This window comes from Carcharodon carcharias, chromosome 18, assembly GCF_017639515.1.
Source record: "Carcharodon carcharias isolate sCarCar2 chromosome 18, sCarCar2.pri, whole genome shotgun sequence".
NCBI lineage: Eukaryota > Metazoa > Chordata > Chondrichthyes > Lamniformes > Lamnidae > Carcharodon > Carcharodon carcharias.
The window spans coordinates 91,551,017-91,564,969 of NC_054484.1; the positions used below are offsets into that span (position 1 = coordinate 91,551,017).

A 13,953-nucleotide genomic window follows, 5' to 3' on the forward strand; every position below is an offset into this window, starting at 1 on the left:
AGAGTTGTTTTCCTTAGAGCAGAGAAGGCTGAGGGAGGACCTGATAGAGGTATACAAAATTATGAGGGGCAAAGATAGGGTAGATAGGAAGAAACTTTTCCTCTTAGCGGAGGTGTCAATAACCAGGGGGCATAGATTTAAGGTAAGGGGCAGGAGGTTTAGAGGGGATTTGAGGAAAAACTATTTTCACCCAGAGGGTAGTTGGGATCTGGAATACACTGCCTGAGGTAGAGACACCAAGAAATAAGAAATTTACAAATGGATATGGACAGGTTAGGTAAATGGGCCAAAATTTGGCAGATGGAGTTTAACATGGATAAGTGTGAGGTTATCCATTTTGGTCGGAAGAATAAAAAGGCAACTTATTATTTAAATGGAGAGAAACTTCAGAATGCTTCAGTACAGAGGGACCTGGATGTCCTCGTGCATGAATCGCTGAAAGCTAGTATGCAGGTACAGCAGGTAATAAGGAAGGCAAATGGAATTTTGGCATTTATTGCTAAAGGAATAGAGTATCAAAGTAGGGAAGTGTTGTTGCAACTGTACAAGGCATTGGTGAGACTGCACCTGGAGTACTGTGCACAGTTTTGGTCCCCTTACTTGAGAAAGGATGTAGTTGCATTGAAGGCGGTTCAGAGGAGGTTCACTAGATTGATTCCAGAGATGTGGGGCTCGTCTTATGAGGAGAGACTGAGTAGTTTAGGCCTATACTCGCTAGAGTTTAGAAGGATGAGAGGAGGTAGTTGAGGCATATAAGATGCTAGAGGGGATAGACAAAGTAGACGTGGAGCAGATGTTTTCCCTTGTGGGGAATTCTAGAACGAGAGGTCATAGTTTTAGGCTAAGGGGTGGTAGATTTAAATCAGAGATGAAGAAGAATTACTTTTCTCAAAGGGTCGTGAATCTGTGGAATTCACTACCTCAGATTGCAGTGGATGCCGGGACGCTGAATAAATTTAAGGAGGAGATAGACAGATTTTTAACTTTAACTAACGGGTTGAAAGGTTATGGGGAGAGGGCAGGAAATTGGAGTTGAGGCCAAAATGAGATCAGCCATGATCGTATTGAATGGCGGGGCAGACTCGAGGGGCTGAATTGCCTACTCCTGCTCCTAGTTCTTATGTTCTTATGTTCTTAAATCCAACCCAGCCGATTACCACCTCATCAGTCTACTCTTGATCATCAGTAAAATAATGGAATGGGTCATCAACAGTGCTATCAAGCAGCACTTGCTTATCAATTACCCGCTCATTAATGCCCAGTTGGGTTCTGACAGGGCCACTCAGCTCCTGACCTCATTACAGCCTTTGTTCAAACATGGACAAAGGAGCTGAACTCCCGAGGTGAGGTGAGAATGACTGCCCTTGACATCAAGGCTGCATTTGACCGAGTGTGGCATCAAGGAGCCCTAGCAAAGCTGGAGTCAATGGGAATCAGGGGGAAAACTCTCCTCTGGTTAGAGTCATACCTAGCACAAAGGAAGATGGTTGTGGTTGTTGGAGGCCAATCATCTCAGCTCCAGGACATCACTGCAGGAGTTCTTCAAAGAAGTGTCCTGGACCCAACAATCTTCAGCTCTTCATCAATGACCTTCTTTCAATCATAAGGTCAGAAGTGGAGATGTTCGCTGATGATTGCACAATGTTCAGCACCATTTGTGACACCTCAGAGACTGAAGCAGACCATGGCTGAATGCAGCAAGACCTGGACAATATCCAGGCTTGAGCTGACAAGTGGCAAGTAACATTCACGCCACACAAGTGTCAGCAATGACTGTCTCCAACAAGAGAGTGTCTACCATCACCTCTTGGCGTTCAATGGCATTATTATCACTGAATCCCCCACTATCAACATTCTGGGGGTTACCATTGAGCAGAAACTGAACTGGACTAGCCATATGAATATTGTTGCTACAAGAGCAGGTCAGAGGCTGGGAATCCTGCGATGAGTAACTCGCCTCCTGACTCCCCAAAGCCTGTCCACCATCTGCAAGGCACAAATCAGGAATGTGATGGAATACTCTCCACCTTGCCTGGAAGAGTGCAGCTCCCACAACACTCAAGAAGTTTGACACTATCCAGTATAAAGCAGCCCGCTTGATTCGCACTACATCCACAAATATTTATCCCCTCCCCCACCAACGCAATAGCAGCAGCATGTACTATCTACAAGATGTACAGCAGGAATTCACCAAGGCTGCTTAGGCAGCACCTTCCAAACCCACAGCTACTACCACCTAGCAGCAGATAGATGGGAACACCACTGCATGGAAGTTCCCCTTCAAGTCACTCACCATCCTAACTTGGAAATATATTGCCGTTCCTTTACTGTCGCTGAGTCAAAATCCTGGAACTTTCTTCGTAACACCACATGGCCTTCAGCGGTTCAAGAAGGCGGCTCACCACCACCTTCTCAAGGGCAATTAGGGATGGGCAATAAATGCTGGCCCAGCCAGCGAAGCCCACATCCTGTGACTGAATAACAAAAAAGTTTTTAACAGTCTTTTCATTTTCCTGTCATTTACGCCAAAACATCCATGCTTGCTGCCTGCCCAACATTTTTTTTTGTTAATATATCTCCACCTCTGACGTGCAAAGCACTTCCTTGCCTGTGAAACCTGAAACTGTAATATTTGATTTACAGAAAAGTTAATTCTGCAAGCAAGCTAATCAGCAAGTGTAAAGTGAGTCTAATTGGCATATTGCAGAGAAGATGATTCCTCTTTCAGCAATATTACACCCTTTGAGTTACATTATTGCTGAACTGTATTTGGAATAATAAAGAATAATCTATTTCCTAGTTAATTGAATTTCAGTATGTTAATTTGGATGATTATGCATAATTTACACATACAATGAACCTATTAGCATAAGTACAACCTCTGTTTCCTCGAGATAGAAGTCACAGTGAGCTGTTAACAAACCATAAGAAAGGGACATGGCAATGGCATGTCCTTCTCCTTCCATACCAATCTACTACACAAGCAAAATAAATATTGTAGGCAAATAAGGTTGTATTGGCAAGTACTCTTATAAAAGTTTTCCCTACAACCTTATTGTTCTTATCAGTAATCTTACCCTGAAGATAGGCTACAAAGCCCAGAAAATGCAGCATGGGATACCAGTATGTCAACAATTAACACATTCATCTGAATTGTTTTTCTGGAGGCATTAATTCATTTCAAATGAATGGGTTAACGGCTCCACCGGAATAATGCAGAATGGAATTTTAAATTAAAATGTTAAGCTGTTATTACAGTGATGGGTAGGCATGTCACATTAGGCTGCAGTGGGACCACTTTAATCAACAAAAAGCATACTACCCACAAATGGACAGGCAAGATCAACAGATGTATTTATCATTAAACAAAAACTGTAGGATGTCCAGTACATTACACTTCTAGTGCCACACTTCTTCTGTTACGCTCATATGACATTTCCATTATCACATATCATGTATCACGCTTCTTCCTAATCAAATTTCTTGTGAATTTTTGTGCATTTCTTGAGCTAGTTGTTTGGCTGACATGCAAATTTATTCCAATCTAATGAAAAATGTGGGACTACAATAAACAAATGATATTCCTGGTCTCTGACCGCCAGTGAAGAGTGTCATGCAGCACCCCTCCAATTTCCCATCTACACGCTGCCCCTCTGTGACATCACCCAAAATACAGCATCAGTCTTCACATGTACACTGAGGGTGCCCTGCTCCACCTCAACCCCTCCAACTGTCTCTAAATTGTCAGACTGCTTGTTCAACATCTAGCATTGGCGGGCATAAATTTCCTGCAATTAAATATTGGGAAGCCAGAAGTTAATATCTTCAGTCCTTGTTTCAAACTCCACTTCCTTGCCACCGACTTCAGCTCTCTCCCTTTCTAATGTTTTAATTCTTTTAACTTTTTTGACCACAGTCATTCTGTCAGATGCAGGCAGCATGCAAATTTCATGCTGCCTATTAATTCAAGTGATTGTAGCATGCAGCCAGCACTAAACACACTGTTGGGTACCCAACACCTCAGCAGGGGTTGGCATCAGATAATGCTAGTTTGCACTACATAACGTTGGCTTGGCACCTCATAAAAGGGAGGTGCATTTTGGCTGGACCAGGGGCTGAGACTGGCTAGGTTGCAAGATGAGTGAATAATAGCATAACAGGGGAGAACAATTCTCAGGTTTCAAAGTTGCCAGATGCTACATTGGAGGCATTGGCACAGGAGCTGGACAGGGGGACAAATGTTCTTTATCGACAGGAAACCAAGAGGGCCTCCAAAGGGACATTGCAAATGCAAGTGGTCTAGCCGCAAGAACCTGGATGTGGTGCTGCAAGAAGTTTAATGACTACACATGAGTTGTCAAGGTCAATAAGTGGTTGATTATGTTGTTAAAGATACACGGGTGATGGCATTGTTTAATTAAAGACTGAGATCACATATAAAGAGAGTCTAGCCATTAACAGGTCCAGGCAGCGGGCTGTTGAGAGGGTCATTTAGTTCAACTGTCTGCCCCTCTTCCGCAGCTACATTCATGTCTGGGTGTCTCTGGAGTAGGGGCACGTGGCAGCCACTGGTGCACTTGAGACCTTCTGTGACCGGTGGGCACCACAGCAGCTGGAGTGCATCATTGGCCCCCAAAACAACATTTTAGTTTGATTTGTTAAGTTTCTTAAAAGTTTTGTCTCTTTGTTACAGTGCCCCTTTAAGGGGCTGTCAATTTAATTAGTTTATTTGTAAATTAATTTTTTTTTGGTACTCCAAGGAGTATAAAGAGAGATACTGGGAGACTAGGTTAATAGGTAGGAGGCATAAATCTGTAATGCTGCATCCTGTGAACAAACCTACTAACAAGGAAAACAGTCTTGTTTCGTACTTCAAAACAAAAACAGAATTACCTGGAAAAACTCAGCAGGTCTGGCAGCATCGGCGGAGAAGAAAAGAGTTGACGTTTCGAGGTCCTCATGACCCTTCGACAGAACTGTCCGACAGTTCTGTCGAAGAGTCATGAGGACTCGAAACGTCAACTCTTTTCTTCTCCACCGATGCTGCCAGACCTGCTGAGTTTTTCCAGGTAATTCTGTTTTTGTTTTGGATTTCCAGCATCCGCAGTTTTTTTGTTTTTATTTTTGTTTCATACTTCATCTGACTTGGATCCATTTGATAAATGAATGACATATCCCACCAACTGAAGCACTAGCCTCAGACACTGCCCAATTCGTCACATCCATATCATTCATCTATCAACAATCTCTATCAGGCCACATTCATAGCTTCACCTCACATTCACACACTTAGCACTGTGGCAAGCCTGCATCTTGCACACATTGAAGACTTAGTCAATCGTGACAGCCTCATCAGTCAAATAGACTGCATTACACTGACACAATTCCCTCTCTCTTGCACAACAATGTGGCCCATAAACAGAGACAGTAGCACCTAACTGGTGGGGAAAGGTACAGCTGCATGTACTTAACCACATGGAGGAGAGACTGCTCACGATTAATGGAGCAGCATTGACTGAGGTTGAGGCCAGCAGCAGCATGTTCTTATCTAATCGCCCTTCTCACATCCCATATCCTCCATCCCACAATCTCTTCTGATTTACAAACAATGGATGGTGTAAACAGGCACCTTCTATTTCCCCATCCCCTTCCCTTCAACACAACCCTACCATTGAGTTTTACACCTTTCAGACATGAAAGAACAGCAACCTGGACAGGCAATGTTGGAAAGAGGTGGAAAGGCAAGAAGACAGTGATAAAGAAACACCATCACACAGTCTCACATTCAGAGCTACCAGTTCAGACACTGGTGTTTCATTTACAGGTGTAACCTGCACATGGTGAGACACTTGGCATGAGTGGTCTGCAGCCTGGGCAGGGATTTTACAGGGCTGCAGGGATCTGGGGGTGGAAAATCAGGTGAGATGGTGGGATTGGCATGCCCATCACTTTCCCACCATTGCAGGTATTTTACCAGAGGCATTGGATGGACACTTTGTTTTATGGGAAGGCTGCCTGGTATACTCTCATGGCCTTCTTGCAGGCTCGGGGAGGGGGGCCTCCTAATCAGCACTCTGTGTTTCATGGAGGACCCTCTGGAGGCAAGGGTCCCTCCTGTTGAAAGATCCTTGCCCCTGCCCTCATGACCAACCAGCAAACCTCCTTTACTGGGGCTTGCCTTATCGGCCCTGATGAGCACGACGCAGCTTACCTGCACTCGGAGCTTCTGTCATATCTTGTTCTTTATTCTTTCATGGGATGTGGGTGTCACTGGCAAGGCCAGCATTTCCTGCCTGTCCCGAACTGCCTTGCTGGGCTATTTCAGAGGGCAGTTATGAGGCAACCACATTACTGTGGGTCTGGAGTCACATGTAGGCTAGACCAGGTAAGGATAGCAGATTTCCTTCTCTAAGGGATATTAGTGAACCAGATGGGTTTTTACAACAATTGATGATAATTTCATATCACCATTACTGAGGCAAGCCTTTAATTCCGAATTTATTCATTGAATTTAAATTCCACCAGCTTTCTGTGGTGGGGTTTTAACCCGTACCCCCAGAAAAATAGCCTAGGCTCTGGATTACTAGTTCAGTGATATTACCACTATACCACCATCTCCCCCTAAGCTGTTGGCTATCGTCCGTCTTGGTTGTTCCAGGCCTGGCTACAGTACCAGTAGTGGCCACCACTCCCAGTGGAGCTGAAGAGCTGCTGGCCATTTGATTGGCCAGCAGCTCTTGGGAACAGGAAATCCTCCCTTTGAGGAGCGAAAAACTCAACTGCAGGCAATTAATTGCCTGACCAATCTGAAATCCAATCGAGACTTCCATGGCCAGCTGAGGCGGGCTAACCCTGACTTTCTGGACAGTGGATGGGGGCCACCTCTGCTCCATAAACCTCTGGGCCAGTTTTCCAGAAAGCCAAGGATAATGTCAAGTGGTCTGAAGGAGTTGGGCACCAAATTGTGCGCACCAAATCGTGAGCTCCGAAATGATGCCACTGATATCAATTCAATATTATGAATTAACTACTCCTCATGCTTCTGGCACATGGTTACTGCACCCACACTAATGCCCTATCCAAAATGGTGTCTGGCACGGCTCACACCAGAAGTGTTCCCACGCACTGCACATGCCACTTTGGAACCAAAGCAGCATCCGTAGTGTCCAAACAACAGGTGCTATGGAGTCAATTAAGATACATCCTTTTACTTCTCATCCTCCCAGTAACTTAAGCACACTGACTTCACATCCATTTATTAACACATTCCCACTTCACATCCAATGATTAGCATACACACTTCCTCCTCACAAACAGTGATTAACATCTATTCTGACCTCACATAGACTTTAATTTACTGATTTTCCCAGCTCACAATCACTGATGAACACACACACTCTCAACTTACAAACAGTGATACACACACACACACACACACACACTAATTAAAACACACACTCGGTGATTAACATATGCTCCACCCACTGCTTAACACAGATTTCCCCACCTCGCACATTCTCATCACCAAAGCTCCTCTTCCCTCCTGCCATCTTACTTATACCTTTATTCAAACCTGACACTCATGTATAAATGGGCCATTCCAACTCACAGCCTGTTATTAACTGAGACATGCACACTCAATATCAGGGACATGGTCACCTCGCAGCCTCTCATTAACAGAGACATTCCCAGTTCACATTTCCCTCATTAATTTAGACTCTTTGTAACCACAGAAAATGCCCATATAACAACGTAGTAATATAAGCACTCATATTTCATACTTGGCATTAATATAGAGAATCATATCTTCTCATTAGCGTAGGTGCACTCACCTTACACCCTCCTATTAGCATTAGGGCTACTCTCCTAGACCCTCTGTCATCAGCATAGGCACTTGCAGCTCACCTTTTCCATAAGACAAAGATCCTTCAATTTACAATACTGTTACCACAGCCAGGATTTTACAGAATAAAACTTTGGTTCAGAATTAAACACAATGGCCAAATTTGCTGAAAACAGAATGGCATAAAAATGATGCATTGTTAAAATTGACCAGCAACCTGTAGCAAGGAAGAAATACCCCATGAAGTGTGAGGTGCCACAAGTTGTTGTTTGACTGTTTTAAAGCTCTTGACAGATGGCTGAACATCTGGCTATCTTCAAAGACTTTAATATATTTAGTTCCGGGGGTGGGGGTGGGTGGGTGGGTTTGTTGACCCAATTGTTCAATGGAATCTCACTGATTGCTTGACTGAATTCCAAACTCATTAATGGAGTCAGCCCAGAAGGGGTTCTTTATACAGTTGTCTAGTGCTATTTCATTATACCTGCTTGGCTGACTTCCAAACTCTCTAATGGATGCTGCCTAGCAGGGGTTGTTGACACAGCTGTTAAGAGGAATGTGAGCCTGGTTATTTTGACAGATTTATGAGTTGTTAAGAGGATTATGCTTTTTAAACAGATATTCAAATAATGCTTGTATATCTTGACTGATTTATCATGCTGTTAAGAGAATTTTTTTAGTTGATAATCAAGTAATGTTTGTTTATTTTGACAGGTTTATGAGCTTCTCAAAGGTTTCCCAGTGTTATTGTAGGGCTTGAGAGTTCTGTTTAACCCCTAGTACTGTGGGGTTGTGGGTGTTTAATAAAGCAATTGTGAATTATCAAAGAAACTTGTCTCGCTGGTCATTCTATTCAAGCCACACACTTGTGAATCTGGTGTCATGAACTTGACTGTTTCAGGACATCACTACAGAAGTTCCTCAGAGTAGTGTCCTTGGCCCAACCATCTTCAGCTGCTTCCTTTCATGATAAGGTCAGAAGTGAGGATGTTTGCTGTTAATTGTACAATGTTCAGCACAATTTACGTCTCCTCAGATACTGAAGCAGTCCATGTTCAAAGGAAGCAAGACCTGGACAATATTGAGGCTTGGGCTGGCAAGTGGCAGGTAACATTCATGCCACACAAGTGCCAGGCAATGACCATCTCCAATAAGAGAGAATCTAAATATTGCCCCTTGACATTCAATGGTATTACCATTGTTGAATCCCCCACTATCAACATCCTGGGTGTCACAATTGACCAGAAACTGAACTGGACTAGCCATATAAATACTGTGGCTACAAGAGAATTTCAGAGACTAGGAATCCTGCGGTGAGTAACTCATCTCCTGAAACCCCCAAAAAGCCTGTCCACTATCTGCAAGGCACAAGTCAGGAGTATGATGGAATACTCTCCATTTGCATGCATGATTGCAGCTCCAACAACACTCAAAGAGCTTGACACCATCCACAACAAAGCACCCTGCTTGATTGGCACCATATCCACAAACATTCACTCCCTCCACCACCAATGAACACTGGCAGCAGTGTGTACCATCTACAAGATGCAGTACAGGAACTCACTAAGGCTTTTTAGTCAGCACCTTCCAAACCCACGACTACTACCATCTAGATGGACAAGAGCAGCAGATACATGGGAACATCACTATTCTTGGTGTGGTCTAACTAGTGCCTTGTATAGTTTTAGCAAGACTTCGCAATTTTTATACGTTATTCCCTTTGAAATAAAGACCAACAGTCCATTTGCCTTCCCTATTACCTGTTGAACTTGTATGTTAACTTTTCGGGATTCATACACGAGGACTCCCAAATCCCTCTGTGCCGCAGCTTTCTGCAGTCTTTCTCTATTTAAATAATATTCAGCTCCTCTATTCTTCCTGCCAAAGTACATCACCTCACATTTTCCCACATATATTCCATCTGCCATATTTTTGCCCACTCACTTAACCTGTCTATATCCCTCTGTAGACTCTGCGTCATCCTCACCACTTGCCTTCCTATCTATTATTGTTTCGTTCACAAATTTAGCCATCGTACATTCACTTCCCTCATCTAAGTCATTAATATATATTATAAATAATTGAGGCCCCAGCACTGATCGCTGTGGCACTCCACTAGTCACAGGTTGCCATCCTGAAAATGTCCCCCTTATCCCAACTCTCTGTCTTCTATTAGGTAGCCAATCTATCCATGCTAATATACCACCATAACATCATGGGCTCATCTTATTAAGTAGCCTTACATGCGGTACCTTATCCAATGCCTTTTGGAAATCCAAATATATTACATCTACAGGTTCCTCTTTATCTCTCCTGCTAGTTACCTCCTCAATCCAGAACTCCTAGCCTACAGTGAGTGAATAGCTGTCCAGGTACCCTTTAAACTGGCATTGGGACATTCGACCCCATGAAGTAATGGTGGGGATGGCAACTTCCTGCCTGTCCCCACCATGAGATTTGATCTGATCTGCATGGATGCATAAGCAATGAGCTGACCAGCGCAAGATTGCACGTGTTCAGCCATCCAGTCCATCCCCGTGGTGGTAATCACTCCCAATTGCCTGCCCGCCACCAAACTTAGACTTCAGAGCGGAAGATTCTGCCCTATGTTTCTATAGTGTCAATAAATGCTCAGCGTGGAATGGCCTATTCATTTAATGTTTTATTTAAAGGTTTGCTAATTTGATTAATCACATGAAACCTGTTATAACACATAAAAAATAAAGTGATTAATCAAATAGTACAACTGCTGCTTAATGTAACTATAATTTATGTGATAAATGTTTTTCTTTAATTGATATTTCTTGAAATACTTCCTTTAACCAGTTGTTTAATAATGAAGAAGGCTACTTACACAATTTTTAAATCTTCAGAGTCTGGGAGATAGAAATTGGTCCTTGAGGTAATTGTTTTCTGGGGAGAGAATGGGAAAAAAGAACCAATTTTAGGGTACAACATCCAGTCTAAGCAACATGGATGGTTAGATGAAACAGACTAGGTCTGTTACATATATAAATAGAGACCAAACTCCTGTTTTACATGCCCTCGCAGAATCTGGGATGAATTGGGCTGAGCCTGACATGACAATTCTAAGGAGGGTACTCTCTCAACTCCACAGTCTTTGTGTTGCCCTGCTAACAACCCCACACTGCTGCTGTGGCCACCTTCCCCCCCAACCACTACCCCCAACCCCCACCCCCGTCTCGGAAGTCATCATCGATCCAAGGAAGCTCAATTTTAATCTAAGTAAGATGCATGATCTACCTCTGGAAGTACGACAGACACCAACACCCATGCTAAAAATTCTAATATGGCTCAAGTTTCAATTTTGGGTGGGGCTCACAGCTTCCAGTTAGGGTGCTGCTGGTTATGAAACCGAAATTTAAAAGGTAGGGCTGTAACCAAGGGTGTAATTTTGCTCTGATAATGATAAAATACCACACAAAAATTCCATTTGATTTCATCCTGCTCAATTATAATAAGTTTAAATTAATTCAGTAGATACAATAGAACAGTACAGAGGAACAGTAGAAACTAATTTTTATTAGTAAGAAGATAATTGTAAATTCAGTACTGCATGAAAGTGCTGCATTGACTGTTGAAACAGAACTCATCAGTAAAGATGTTGTCCACATGACATGTAAGCTAACAAAATTCTTGCACAATTCAGTCACCACCTAGGATCAAACCACTCAACAGCAAGGCACTGACATTTTAATGCCTCTGCCTTTTGCTGATAGCCAAGGGGTAATATTGGCAGGCTCTGTTCCCAGTGTGGAGCCTCACAAGTCTAGAGCATGGGTCACTTAAATGACCCTATATGATGTTAGCCCTATCATTGGGAGCTGATTCTTGGAAACTTTACTATTTAATGCTCAGCAATGTTGTAATGTTAATTTACTATTAAGTGTATATTTCAGTTGCTTCATAACATTATTCTAATATATTGGCAATGCAACAATATGGAACAGATTTTTAAAATTCACATCTCTACAATCGGACATCACACTAGTAACACTTCTAAATAAATAAGATACAAATGTTGCCCTATAATTACAGCTAGTGACAAAGATTTAAGAATAAATGTTGAGATACACCGTTAATCAAAGCATTAATGTGCCACAGGGTCAGTGACCTTCATACCAGTCTGAATAGGCATACATTTAGTAATGGTATTTAGAGGATGTTAATGTGCACATGAAGCACCATACTGGTTGATATGTTGAAATACGTTGAAGCCGTAGTTATTTGTGGGAGAGGAGGACGTTTAAACTTAATTGAGTCAAACTGTTCTGCTGTTCCACTAAACTCGTCATCGCCAATGTTCAGGGTTGGCTGTTGGATCTTTCCCTTACCTCAGTGCCTTTTCTTCCTTTGCTGAGGTCACTTCCATGGTCTTTGATGATCGTCTATTGGTCCTGGCCCTCTCCCTAATATTTTGCACTCTTTTCTCCTCTAAATGAGTTAAGGCAGCATTATGAGTGACTCGTAACGATGGGGTTCTTCCTGAAAGGAGCGGAAGAATGCCACACGTTTGTGGAAAGTGGCGACAATGTCAACTAAGTAGGACTGTTGGAAGTGGGTGCTGGTCGAGCAGATCACATGGGATAAAATGAGCATCAAATTATTGGCAGCAGTGAAATCAGGAAGTGGGAGGTAATGGTAAATGAAAGTATAATTTTAGTTATGTTCTTTATTAGGACTTGCAGAGCTGCACTGATGCTTTAAGTAGTCACCATGAAATTGTGTCATGCAGGTGGACAGTACACCTGCAGACGTGTGATTGTGATGAGAATTCCAAAAGCATTATTTAGATGACAACTGGTCATTAAAATTGGTCACGCCTTCACATTGGGTGAAATGCGAACTCATCACCCATTATTGCCCTCACACACTCAATTCCCTTCTCTGGGTTGATGTCAAGGCCCAAGAAGTCAAATCACACCCGCATAGTATTTGATGTCTTAAAAATCTGTAACCAAAAAGCTGGCATCAGTAAAGCGAAGATGATGTTGGTAGATTGTCATAAATACTCAACTGGTTCACTAAGGAAACCTGCCATCCTTGCTTGGTCTGGCACATGTGTTCTGCAGGAGAGTTATATTGGACTCAAAATGTTAACTCTGCTTCTCCCTCCACAGATGCTGCCAGACCTGTTGAGTGTTTCAACACTTTCTGTTTTTGTTCCAGATCTCCAGTGTCCACAGTATTTTACTTTTATTATTATGGCGCATATATGGCTCTCTACTCCTGCACCAGGATGGCTTATCAAGCCATTCAATTCTATTGAACTGCTTCAAGAAGAAATTCCACCAGTAGTTTCTCAGGTTAACTAGAGATGGGCAATAAATGCCAGTGGAGCACTTTTTTTTAAATAAAAGGAAAGGAAGTTATCACAGAAAGTTATCCTGGCTGGGAGCTAAACCCTACTTAAGTACAAGGATCTCTTGACACCCTTCAAAGCTGCCTGTGGAAACAGAAGACACCATTTGATTTCCTATTCCAGGAGGCAAAACATTGTTGCTGAAGTGCTGTTTTAATATGGCTGCAAAGAAGAACTGTTGCATGTAACCGTACCATGCAGAAGTACTGATTACTCCAATTTGTGTCACCTTTCATGCACACAATTTCTATTTGTCATGGCTATTTAAAATTGCACTGATTTATAATCTTACATTAACAGCTGCCAAGCAGTTGAGTGTTTTAGGGGCCATGAGCACATTTTTGCTCTTAAGGTACTTGGCTTATAGTTATCAATCTACTAGTGCAATATAGTGAGACATTTCCATCTTCTTCAAGCATGCATGAAATTAATAACAGGATCATTTCTTCTCATGGTGGAACAAGTTTTATCTAGCTTTACAGACCAGAAATGTTCCAGGCTCAGTTTTAGTCTTAAACAAAAACAGAATTACCTGGAAAAACTCAGCAGGTCTGGCAGCATCGGCGGAGAAGAAAAGAGTTGACGTTTCGAGTCCTCATGACCCTTCGACAGAACTTGCGTTCGAGTCCAAGAAAGAGTTGAAATATAAGCTGGTTTAAGGTGTGTGTGTGGGGGGCGGAGAGATAGAGAGACAAAGAGGTGGAGGGGGGGGTGGGGGTGTGTGGTT

At 42.7% G+C, this 13,953-nt stretch overlaps 1 pseudogene; it reads right to left on the bottom strand.

Moving 5' to 3' along the window:
- The window catches only part of LOC121290865, a 33,865-nt pseudogene extending 23,148 nt beyond the window's left edge, over positions 1 to 10,717 (bottom strand).
- Between the last annotated feature and the right edge of the window lie 3,236 nt (positions 10,718 to 13,953).